This window comes from Pipistrellus hanaki (assembly GCF_964339955.1).
Source record: "Pipistrellus hanaki genome assembly, chromosome: 8".
Classification (NCBI taxonomy): Eukaryota; Metazoa; Chordata; class Mammalia; order Chiroptera; family Vespertilionidae; genus Pipistrellus; species Pipistrellus hanaki.
Window position 1 is genome coordinate 32,806,323 of NC_140510.1, and position 13,829 is coordinate 32,820,151.

Genomic DNA, 13,829 nt, shown 5'->3' on the forward strand with positions numbered 1-13,829 from the left:
TTGATTACTTAGTGCATGTTGATGCTAGAGATGCATTGATTTGTTCAAACCCAGCTTAAAATGGAGCAGATTGATATGTAAAAGCTTACTCACAATCAATGTGAATTAGATTGCTACTCCCTAGCAAAATGAATTATAAGTTAGAATTGCTATTTTCTTAAATATAATGTGATACAGTGCTGTCGAAGGCACCTGTTAAGGTAGAATGATGGAAAATGTAGCCCTTAATCTAAAAAATAAGCATTGCCAAAGAAACTTATCATTTAATGAGCAGAGATATAACTCATATGAAGGGACCCAGATTGTGTCTCTGAATATGTATTTAATGAATTTTTGCAAATCTCTGAAAAAATACTTGGCAATAAATCTCGTAGGAAAGAAAGATGATTGTGTTCTTTTCGGTTATACAGCATTCCATTGACTGCTTTTCTTCCTACATTGGATGTATGCAAATATTCACATATACATATGTTATAATAGTTTAATCATCCCACTGCTCTGAATGGGGAGTGGTGACTGGATGGCTTCAGTTAAAGTGAAATCATTAACATTTATGTTCTTGTCACTGCTCTTGCTTACAATGTACAGAAAATGATAAACCATATACAGTGTATTGGCTATTCAGGCTTATTCTTTCCTTTCACACAAAAATGGTCTAACAATTTAAATCCTAGAATATTAAGGGGACAGGCAATTATTTGTCCAACTCCTTTCCTACTTACCTTATGTGGTTTAGAAAGGCCAGGAAGCCGAAACCGGTTTGGCTCAGTGGATAGAACGTCGGCCTGTGGACTGAAAGGTCCCGAGTTCCATTCTGGTCAAGGGCATGTACCTTGGTTGCGGGCACATCCCCAGTAGGGGATGTGCAAGAGGCGGCTGATCGATGTCTCTCTCTCATTGATGTTTCTAACTCTCTATCTCTCTCTCTTCCTCTCTGTAAAAAATCAATAAAATATATTTAAAAAAAGAGAAAGGCCAGGAAGAAGAAGGTGCCAGAATAGATATACAGACTGCTTTTCTCCTAGCATAGGGTGCCTCTTTGGCAGGGCTTTTTTACTAATGGATGTGCTCATCCAATAGGTTGTACTTACATTCTAATGTTTAATTGCAGAGTGATAGATTTGCAACAGTGTACCTAGGTGTGCATAGATGTTCCAAAAAAGGGTCTGTTCTCATAAATGAGACTACCTAATAAAGCCTGGAGTGTGTATTTTGTAGGAAGTAATATATTGTGCACTAGGGTATGAAGAAATGTAAAGCAGAGCTCCGATTTCAAGGATCTCGCATTTTGTGTGGGACCCTGATAACTATCAGGCAATATAAATTCTATGCAAGCTTGGTGAGTACAGTGCTCCAAGAACTCAGAGGAGGGAGTGTGAGATTAATATGGCCAAAAAGGGTTATGGCATGGAAGTTGGGCTATGAAGGTAAATCATGCTTTGGATATTGGGGGTGGCAGGGTGGTGATCAGATTGGAGAAAATACTGGGGAATTTTTTTTTTTAAGTAAGTGAAATAGAAGTGCAATGCATAATTTGGAAGGGTGGGTTATATCAAGTAATTGGAACATGGAGTGATTGGTAGGGACAAACTAAAAATCCAAAGAAACATTTATTTTTATCTGATTATTTAATTTGAAAAAGAGATTATTGAGCAGAATGTGATCAATACTGCTGGGTATAACAAAGAATGAGCATATTTGTAGATCAATAAATTTAACAATATGTTTATATAAACATTGTATATACATATATAGTGTAAAAATTCCTTTCAAGGTTGGTGTATAAATAACCTAAATTAGATTATAGTTCCAATTCTGACACTAATTAAATAATATTTAATTTGGCTTACTTTATTAACTAACCATTCTGGAATTTAACTAGATGGTCTCTAATATTTCTTTCAATTATAACCTTCTTTTGGGGGACCATATAATATTGTGGCCTAAAACAGAATGTTTGGAGCTAGGCTATCTTGAGTTTAAACTCTAGCTCTACTGCTTACCAGCCGTGTAAAAGGAGTTTTTTGTTGTTGTTGTTGTTTTGCTGTAATAGAGGATATTCTTATCCTCATGTCCTTCTTGTATAAAATTGGATTTAAAATAGTGTCTACATCACAGGATTGCCTTCAGGTTAAACGTAAGGTACTTTTTCTGTCACATAATGAGTTCTTAACAGATGCCACCAATTATTATGATACTGTGTTAATTAATAAAATAAGAATGCTCACTCAATTCCTTAGCCTTTGAATGTAGAAAACAAGTCTTTTCATTAACATTATTCACCTTAGCCGTGGGCAGTGACTTCTCATGCTTCAATTTTAGTTCTTGCTTTCCTGGGCCTTCAGAACTTAGTTTCTGGTATTCCCTTAAGACCTGATATACAGTAATTTTAGAAAACTAATTAGACCTTTTTTTTTTTTAAGGTAACTCTCCCTGACTGACAACCTTGCTCTAGTTTGTTCACAGTTCTGAGTAAGATGTACCAGCACTAAGCCCAGACACTAACTGAGCTATCACTTCAGAAATAGAAAACAAGGAGCAAAATGGGAATGAGAATCTGTAAAGAATTAGGTGACCATACAGAAAGGTAGCACCTGTTACTTTCACAGAAACATAGGCAGTGAGCCGAAACCGGTTTGGCTCAATGGTAGAGCGTCGGTCTGCGGACTGAAGGGTCCCGGGTTCGATTCCGGTCAAGGGCATGTACCTTGGTTGCAGCAGGCACATCCCTGGTGGGGGCGTGTAGGAGGCAGCTGGTCGATGTTTCTCTCTCATCGACGTTTCTATCTCTCTGTCTCTCTCCCTTCCTCTCTGTAAAAAAATCAATAAAATATGTTTAAAAATATATATATAGTCAGTGAGAATTGGAATGATTCCAAAGTTTCCCCTCTAACAAACATCATGGAAGAATAAAAAAAAAAATGACCACAAAACTAGTGAGTCTAGTTTTTACCTTTTGAATCTAGATTGGCCTCATAATTGCTTTTGTGGCATAAGTGACATAGAGGAGGTTCTGATTCTAAGACTAAATAAACTCATTGCTATACTTTATCTCCCCATCTTGGAAAAGAGAATGCCAATTCTAGCCTATTGGAGGGTGAGAACCCATGTAGAGAGGTTCCATTTCATTCTTCTTACCAGCCAAAGTCACCATAAACTAGCACACCCCTACTAACTCAGCAGCTCTTGGCAAATGCAAGAGGAAACCAAATAATTTTTAAACCAAAATAATTAAAAAAAAAAAAAAAGCCCAGCTGAACCCAAGCAAATTGCTGACTTGTACAACTATGAGCTAAATAACTGGTTATTAGCATTTGGGAGTGGCTCGTTCTATAGTTAAAGATAACTACCTACTACACTTGCGTGAGATGTCCTCTCCATGTGGCCAACTAGCTGTTGCGTTAACCTGTTAACCAAGAAGGACCTATAAATACGACAAACATAAACAATATCAGGAACAGGTAGGATGTATGAATACATCCTTGAAATATATGTTGCGCCCTGAGAGGGACGGTATATATTTTTTGTAATCTTTATAATTGTTTGTAAAATTTATAATTTTTTAATTCGATGTTTCCATTTTTTTTTGTTGGTATTCTTTTCTATCTGTTTGTAATTTTGTATTTTCCTTTGTGCTTTATATATAAATAAACAAATATATATATATTTCATTTATTTTAAGTATAAATAAAAAAATAATAATATGAAATTACGTCCCCCGGGCGTGACGTACTGACACGTCCTGGAGAAAGAGTATGAGCCTGTTACAGGTTGTGTAATTAAAAAGGGAACTCCCCGGTTAACATTAAAGAAGTTATTCCATCCTTCTTTATCCCCATATTCATCTTCATGACTGAGGAGACTAGATAGGTTTAATAATTAGTTTAAGTCAACCTTTGAAGCCCTTTAAAACACTAAATACATGAACTGAGGTTTCACTATAACATATTTAAATCACAAATACATTTGTGGTCTGTTTTTAAGGTAACACATTCCATTACACAGCGTTTAAAGCATCATTGTGCCGTATTCCTTTCTGGACTGTCAGTGCATGGGCCGATGCTCTGGCCATTGAAGAACTCAGCCAGGGCTCATTTTCATTTTTTGATTTATGTTAGCCCAGTAATATTTTCTAGGCTTAAATGCCTTCAAAGTTTTTCCCTGCCTTTTAACCCAATAATACTGATCTCTGGGATTTGCTAAACTTTTCTGAATTCAGTTTTTCTAACTTGTTCTAGCACTGTAATATCTTAATCTTGAGGAAAAACCCAATAGGCTTGTTAAGCCAGATGTGTGCCTGTCCAACCAGCTCACCCCAGTGTGAATCACTGCTTTTTCATAATCCCTGTCTTCTGTTACGGCTTACATGTTCTCAAAGTTTGGCTTGCCTCCAGCCTTTTCAGAGCAACATTCTGAAGTGTGTCCATGGCATTTGTTTTATCTTCTCTGGATAAATGTCTTGATCATTTATTCTATGGATTTCTGTGATAGACCTAGTGAGGATTCTGCCTCCATAGATACCACTATCAATCCAACAGCTAATTGCATGACCTTTTCTTTAAAAATGCAGTTTTATTTCAATCGCTGTTCTGTTCATTCTGATCCATCATAATAATGAAAGAAAATTAAAGCACACTCCAAAATAGGGGGAAAAAGCAAGGAACTGAATGGTGAAATTAAATGGTTATGTTTATAGCTTGAAATCTAAATGTGGACAAATTCTTTGTCTATAGGGAGTTTTTATGTGATGCTCTTTTAGAATAAATATAAAAGATAAAGACTGGAGTTAAATAGAAGTGTTGAATTGACTCCCCATCCCTGTGCCTTCTACATCATGTTTATGCAATTGTGTTTTTAAGTCACTGTCTTTATTCATCTGAAAATATCACCCAAGTGTTTTATCCCGTCTACAAAGGAATCACATTCAAGCACTGCTCAGTGGGTTGGTATAGAGTCTCAATCCCTTTATAGCTATCAGATGAAACTAACTGGGGAAGTCTAAAAAGCAAAATAGTCTCAATCGTTTACCTTTCAATATTTTTTTTTACATAGAGAGCATTTGAAATTTATCCTTGAGCTGCATAATGCATAAGCTGAAAATCACACAGGTTATGCGTTGAATAGAATACAATAAAAAGAATCATATATTGAGCAAACAAAGATCGAATACTATCGTCTATCCTTATAGAATTTGAATTATATCAGAATACCTATTTGTAGTCAAGCAGTATTGCATTGAGAGAAATATAATTTACAACTATTATGTAAATATAATTTATAATTGTATTTCATAAAGTTAAAATAGAAACTTAATTCTCAATTAACCTTATTCTGGAAGCATAATAATGCAATCTCTTTTTTTGACAAGAAGACATTTATTTAACCTAACTTTAAAAGCACTAACATATTCTTCAATATTATTTCTCCTTGGGATATCGCAAAATTTAATAATTAAGGAGGAGAGCGCTAATTATTTAAGGGAGAACATATCATTTTCAGTGAATTCCATCAAGACTGTGAGGATAGTATGACAACAATTAGAAGTGTAGCAAATTAATAGAAAGACTACTCTAAGCCCAATTAAATCAGATATTACCTAAAGTGCTGTGTTTTCTAACCATGTGTTTAGAAATGAAATTTTAATTCATTTTTATGACTATTAAATATTATTATTCTGTCCTTTTATGAGTATGTTTTTCTGCAAATATATAACTGCTGGTGTAGTCCCTCCTAGATAATCTAATTCAACAAGCTTTCTTTACATAAAAGAAATAGAATCCCATATAGTTGAGGTGACTTTTCCATTCTGCTCTAGTGCTTTCTTCTTTTTGAGTGGGTAAAATCATTACCTTCATGAGGCTCTATTTATCCATTTACCAAGTCTGTTGCTACATTAGGCTCTGGGGATACAAGAATAGACATATTCTTCCCTTAATCCAATCAATTTCTGAATATAAATGAATAGCCTTTATACAAATTATTCCCAACAGAAACCTTCACTTTAAACAAACAAACAAATAAACAAAAACCCATAAGTATGCCATGATCAAAGGATAGAAAGAAAAAAAATATAGTTCTGTTTATAAACTCCCAGTATTAAAAAAAATGAATAAAATTTTTTGAAATTACTTTTTAAATGCTTCCATTTATATTACATAAAGTTTCTTAATTCTCATTTATGCACTACAATGATTTATACCAAAATTGCTTGAAAGGGTAAGTTTTTCCAATAAAGTTACAATTCAGGTTGCAAAAAAGCATATCTATTTCATAAAGTAATGTGGGCACTATAACAAGATCATCATATAAATGGACTGAGACTGGCCATGGGAGCATAGAAACACCTCTCTATGTGTTTTTTTGTTTGTTTGCTTGTTTGCTTATGTTTTATCTCATTTTTTTTTCAGAGCCCATAGAAACAGCCATAGGCCTGGGATTCCATCGCCTGCATTGTTTCCTGTTAGATAGTCAATCAATGCAATTAGATTGATTGACTGACTAAACAGTCTTATTTACTGTATAGAAAGAACCATCTCTATAAAAGGAAATCCCCCTCTGTAGCCAAATCTTCTGAAGGATGTCCTCAGTGTAAAGGGAAATAAGCATGTCCTCCAGAGGAAAATGCACTAATCAGCAGAGTGAAGAGACCTAGACCCATGTCCATTAGTGAAAAGTCAATACTATTGACAATCATCAGCTGCTTTTATTTTTTCCACTAGGGTACTTGAGAAATAAATGTTGATGAAAACTAAAGCTCGTTGATGTGTTCCTGTAATTAATCTTAGTTAATAATGCATTAAATATTTTCCTGATAGTATGTACATCATTCAACATTGATTTATGCCAAAGCCATTACAGAGAATTTAGTGGCATATCATACTCAAAGTTATTCTTCAGTTTTCTTACCTTTCAAAACTATCCCAGTTACTAAATATAAATGAATCTGATATTATTTAAAACAAAAGTAACATTCCTGCCTTTTGTGAAAAGGAAAAAGTTTTTAATATTATCTATCTAAAATATATAGTTTAGAAAGTATACATACTTTAATTTGTATATATGAGTATGTGCATGTCTTCCTATATAATGTATATCAACTGATATATTTCTCATATATATTATATTTTATATGATAAAAAAGAAAGGTTTAATAATTTAATGTTGTACATGCATAGCTTCAGACATAAATTATACCAAGTTTACTTACTGAAGAGTAGTCTATGATGGTCATAACTGGAACCTAATAGGAAGACTGGGTAAACCAGCTGACATCTTTCCTTTGAACTAATGAGACATTAAGTGCAATGAGTTAAACTATTAAAGTAAATTCAGATCTGCTCCAAATGGGCATTAATTTCCAAAATGTGAAATATTAGGATTTTAGAAGTATTAATCAAGTGGGAATTATCAGGTGAAAATCAAGGTGGTTTGTCAAGAAATTGGGCAGGAACTGGCACACAATGGAAGACCTTCTCCGTGAGGACGTCAGTAGAGTCGAACAATGACTAGTGTGTGGAAAGATGTCACCAGGAGGAGGAAAAAAAGGAGATAAAAGCTACACAGAAAAAGCAAGTCAAGCTTGAGGTCAGATGGTCATAAATGAATCAATTTCAAGATGTCACTAAAGGTGCAGAACTCCAATAAAATGGATCACAGATTGAAGGTGAGCATATGAGGACAGGTTAGACTGGATTATGAGTAATGTAGACCAAGAAATACCAGACTCGATTACTACTTATGTCATTTGAGAAGGTGAGAATGTCTCTTTCACCTTTAGTTTCTTTAAATATAAAATAAAGAAAATAATTTTTATCTCAAAGATTTTAAAGAAAAATAACAGAATTATTATATAGAAGGAGATTTACCACAGAGCTTGGAACATAGCAAAATCTCAGTAAATGGTTGTTATTGTTCATTGTGGTATAACCCTCTTGAGTTATTCCAAGGTTTTAGAGATCACCATGAAAAGACAAGTTAAAATTGAAGAAAAAAGAATAGGAGAAAATATATGTTGTAAATTAAAGATAAACATATGCATATAAAGATAGGGAATGGAGGCAATAAATTAAAATTTCTGTAATGGGGTAGAAATTGAATTTTCTATATTCAGGGAGGTAGTGCATGGATATGATAATTGAGAGTAAACCATGAATGAAGAGATAAAACAAATGATTCAAACCTAAGCAAGATCATTCTGTCAAGGTACAAAAGAATTCAAGATGTTAAGAACTTTCACATATACAGGGAAAGAGAAGATAACCTTATCAACTCCCTCCCTACCCCAACCTCCACTCTGGATTTGGTCCCTGGAAATAGAAAAATAGTCCCCAGAAAAGAAAAATTGCCCTGGTAGACATTGCTCAGTGGTTAAAGTCAGCCCATTCACCAAGATGGTCTCTGGTTTGATTCCTGGTTGGGGACACATACCTGGATTGCAGGTTTGATCCCTGGAACTATGTAGTAGAGGCAACCAATGGATGTTTTTCTCTCTCTCCCTCTCTCCTTCTCTCCTTCTCTTCCTCTCCTTAAAGAATCAATGGAAAAAATATCCTTGGGTGAGGATTAATTGTTTTAATTGTTCAGGCCAAGATGCCTCTATCCTCTCTGGACACCCCTTCTTGTATTAAGCTTGCTAGTTAACCCTTATCAAGAGGGGAGTGGGGTTGAGAGGCTGGATTTAAAAAAAAAAAAAAAGGTGAAGGGATTAAACAAACAAGTGAAAAACAGTCATGGACAACAATATGGTGATTGCCAGAGGGAAAGAAGAGTGGGGGAGGTGGAAGAAGGTAAAGAGGGGGGAATAAGTAGAAGTGAAAAGAAACTTGACTTTGGGTGATGAGCTCACAATGCACTATAACAATGTATTATAGAATTGTACACCTGAATCCTGTATGGTTTTATTAACCAATTAGAGGCCCATTGCAAGGATTCATGTGCCTGGCCTAAGGGATCAGTGCACCTCTGAGCCACTGCAGACTGGCTTTGCCTGCCAGCTCATTGGGCTCCAGCCCACTGTCTGGGTTGATTCTGCACAGCATGAAGTAGTGCACCGAGTGACAGGCAGCCAGGGAGGATCCCGAGGCTGGTCTAGGCACAGTGCCTCTCAGGCTCATCCCAGCCCCGCTGCACCTGTCACTGCTGCCCTGACGCTCAGGGGGATTGTCAACTGGAGAGGCTCGCACTATCGCAGCTGCACTCGCCAGCCATCAGCCTGGCATCTGGCACCCATCTCTCAGTTCAGCAATGCTCCCCCTGTGGGAGCACACTGACCATCAAGGGACAGCTCTTGTATTGAGCATCTGCCCCTTGGTGGTCAGTGCATGTCATAGCCACCGGCCAGTTGTCTGGTCATTTAGGCTTTTATATATATAGATGTCACCCCAATAAATTTTTTTAAAAGGTTAGATTTGTATGACCTTGCCAATTTCTCTATTGATAAAGCAAGAGTGGGAGGGTAGAGATGACTTTGAAATATTTTAAATGATAAACATGGAGAAAAAAATTGTCCAAAGTAGAATAATTATGGAACAAAAGCAGTTAAGGATGAAAAAATTTGCCATGGGAAATAGAAATACTGGGTGTGTGTGAGAGGGATTCAAGAGTAAGCTATGATGGTTTAGGATAAGAGATTATTGCAATCTTTTCTGAGATGTGATTGAATAAAAATGTGTAGCTGTAGATTGAAAAGTGTCAATAAGCCAGTAATACAGAAAGGAAAGACTAGGTTCAAGAAAAGAATGAATTTTGAAACATGAGTATTTTTCTGCCTCAGAATAAATTATTTGTATATGTACCCAATTAATTCACTTTGATACAAAGAAAATCCAATGAATAGTACATTGGATAAAATACATTAAAAAATTACTCACGAAGAAAGGTAATCTCATAAATTTGCTATCACAACTTCTTCATAATGAGAAACCCACATACATTTTCTTTTTTCCTCCCTATGATATTCATACTATGGACTTGTCCTCAAAGGATACTGGAAAATGCAAGGACCAGTATTGTTCTTTTTGTTTTTGTTTTTTAATACATTTTATTGATTTTTTACAGAGAGGAAGGGAGGGAGATAGAGAGCTAGAAACGGCGATGAGAGAGAAACATCGACCAGCTGCCTCTTGCACACCCCCCACCGGGGATGTGCCCGCAACCAATGTACATGCCCTTGACCGGAATCGAACCCAGGACCTTCCAGTTTGCAAACCAATGCTCTACCACTGAGCCAAACCGGTTTCGGCAGGACCAGTATTGTTCAAATCTGGTCACAAAATAGAAATACCTACCCCCTCTGGGAGAATGGTTGACCAGAGGTGACTAATCTGTCTCTCAAAGAACTATGAATGCCACTTATGTGGGGTGATGGCAATTCCTCTATAGAGGATAATCAGTCTGATATCTTCCTAATGTTATATTGTATTTGATGACTTAAAACCTACTGGGCTGTGTCTTTGGAGGAATTGGTCCACTGTTAGCAAAAAGTCTGATTGAGTGGCCGAGTGTGGAGCTTAAGAGCCAGTGGTCTGGGGCCCCACTTGTCATATTTTAATTCTATTTCTGTCATTGCCTTCTTCTTGGAGGGCTCAGAGTTGATTCTCTAAGCTTCAGTTTTCTGGTTACAGAGTCTGGTACAGAAGAAATGCTCAATATATGCTGACAATTGCAATTTTACCTACTAACATTTCAGAAAATTCTTCACAATTTTCTGTGGCTAGTAAAAGATGGGAGGGGCCGAGAAGTTGCTATTGAGGTACCATTCTCTTCAACTTCCTTCAAAGGGCAGGTCTTGCTGGATATATACCATAGCTTGTTAAGTGGAGGTCCTATTGTATTCTAGAATTTTAGGATATCTGGTGAAAATTTTAAGGAGCCACCAAGTTTTTTTTTGTTTGTTTTTTCCCCCAGGATTGTATTTATATAAGACAATGTTTTACTTGGGGAGCCCTAAAAGCCTGGGGCAGGTTTTTTCTCCCAGTGCCATTACTGTATATCTGGTTGTAACTGAAAGGGACTTTGGGAGAGGCAACATTGAGAGAGCACAAGCTTTTTTTTCTCTTTTTTTTTTTTTTGTCCCCACATTGTCCAATTTGTTGGCACATAGTTGTTAATAAAAGAGAGCATAAGCTTTTTAAACAGACTAGGCTAAATCCCTCTTACTTACGTGGAGCTTTGGTTAAGATTCATTTATATGAGCTTCAGTTTTCTTAAATGAAATGAAATCACAGTCCATATGTGCCTGAGTTTTGTGAAAATTATTTAAGAAACACATGTACAATACTTATGGAAGCTTTTTATGCAGTCAGTGCCAGTTCTCGGGAAAGGAAAAAAAAATCAAAAACTTCTATTTAAGAATTGCATGTTTGCCAATATTGTATCAATACCTCACATGGTTCTTTCAAATTGCTTGTGTATTTCTCAGACCATGGAATTTGTCTCCTTTGCAGAAGTCCTTTTGGCTTTATTAAATTTTCTTATGAGTCCTAGATATTTATTTATTTAATAAGCACCTATTTAGCTACTAATATGTTCTAGGCAGTGTTCTGAATGCCAGAGGTACCACTGTAGTCAGGACAGATGCAGTTCCAGCTCTCTTAGAGTTTAAAGTTAGTGGAGTAAGTGGAAATTTACAAGTAGGAAAATAATACAGTTTCAAAGATGAAATGCTGAAAAGAAAATAAAACTGGGTAGGAGCAACTAGAAAAGATGGCTGCAATCTGGAGACAATGTTCAAAGTAGAAGTCTAGTGCAAAACCATAAGATGAGGATTAATTTGATATTTCTGAGGAAAAGAAAGAAAACCTGTTAGTTGTTGGGCATAACAGAACTGCATATGGGTGACTTAACTCCATAAATTTATTTTCTAACAGTTCTGAAGGCAGCATAGTCCAAAATAAAGGTTTCAGCGGGATAGGTTTCATTCTGAGGCCTCTTCTCTTGTAGGCAGCTGCCATTTCCCTGTGTACTCACATTACATTTTTTGGGGTTTCTTTGCTCTCCTCTCTCTCTTTGCTTTCCTCGCCTTTCTCTCTTCCTCTTCCTCCTCCCTCCTACTTCTTCTTCTTTTTTTTTTTTTTTTTTACTTTTTAAAAAAATATATTTTATTGATTTTTTACAAAGAGGAAGAGAGAGAGATAGAGTTAGAAACATCAATCAGCTGCCTCTTTCACACCCCTACTGGGAATGTGCCCAAAACCAAGGTACATTCCCTTGACAGGAATCGAACCTAGGACCCTTCAGTCCGCAGGCCGATGCTCTATCCACTAGGCCAAACCAGTTTTGGCCCTCCTACTTCTTATAAAGCCACAAATCCTATTGGATTGGGTGCACTCTACAACCTCAATTTGCAATAATTATATCTTGAAGGCCCTATCTTTGGATATAGTCACATTGGGGATTAGAGTTTCAACATATGAATTGGGGATCAGTGTACATCAGCCTATAAAGGACAGTAAGGCATAATTAGTGAGGACATGGATTAAAACAAGATATATGTGAATAGATAGAGATTGATTAGGAGATATAGCATCATCTAGTCTATTCTAGTACTTTGATTTTATCCTAAATGATATGGGAACTCATTGGAGGGCTTGTAAAATATGACCTACAACTTTGAAATTTACTATTGTACCTCTGTGGAATATTGAATGTAACTAGGAAAAAGTATATGCAAGAAAACCAGTTTGAGTGGTGCTTCATTGTCAAAAGAGAACTGATGGCGTCTTTGATTAGGCCAGGAGTAAGAGGGATTGCATAAGAGATGAAATCAGAGCCTCTGAGAGGGAGGAGTTGAGAGAGGAGCTTAGAAGTATTCTAGGAGTTTGGGGTATTCTAATCCCCAATGTGACTATATCCAAAGATAGGGCCTTCAAGATATAATTATTGCAAATTGAGGTTGTAGAGTGCACCCAATCCAATAGGATTTGTGGCTTTATAAGAAGTAGGAGGGCCAATAATATGCTGCCAGGTAATTTAATATGCTGCCAGCATTGAGAATAATTTTTATCAACAAATGGTTCCAGAAGTTATTTTGTGTGTGTGTGAAAGAGCAGAGAGGTGACCATATGGCAAGAAAAATATTTGTTGTTTTTATTATTATTGTAGTTTTGACTATATATATATATATATATATATATATATATATATATCTTTTTTATTGGAAACACTAGAGGATATTTACATGCTCATAAGAAGGAGCTAGTAGAGAGGGAGAAGGTGAGGGTAAAGACATACAATAGCGAAAGGAAAATCCTTGAGGAGGCCAGAGGGGACAGAAATTATGTAATGTTATATTTCTTACATTCTGCTAACAGGAGTAGACTTTTTTATCTTCCACCACTAGAAGAATTCATTTTTCCTGCTATGCAGTTGTGGTATAATTCTGAGTGGGGAAAAGCTATAAAACAATTCCTTAAGGTTGTTTATTTTATTTTATTTTTTAAAATGTATTTTCAAAACTAATTTTTAAAAACTCTCCCTAATTTTTATATTTTTTTAAAATAGTTAAAAAAGACAGTTCTCATACATATTAGTACTTTAGTTAAATCTTAATTTTTCATAGAAATATTAGTCTCTGGCCATTATTATTGAGAGCCTGAGCAAAAATGTAATATAAAATACTCACCTGTCTCATATTTTGTTAAGTAGGAATGAACAGGTTATTCAGTGCAGAGCTTTCCAAAGTTTCAGAGCACAAGCTTACTTAAGCACTTACCCATGATCTAGACAAATACAAAATAAACAAAATGGAAATTTGTTGCCTAAAACCATTTTTAAAAAGTTATATAGCATTTTAGAAAGGAAGCTATGCTTTAATCTAGGTTAAAGAATAT

The 13,829-nt window shown here is 35.7% G+C and overlaps 1 protein-coding gene across 5 annotated transcripts in view; it reads left to right on the forward strand.

The window, feature by feature from the left end:
• Positions 1-13,829, forward strand: part of GALNT13 (polypeptide N-acetylgalactosaminyltransferase 13) — a 445,911-nt gene that overhangs the window by 364,817 nt on the left and 67,265 nt on the right. The gene's annotated exons all lie outside the window — the stretch shown is intronic.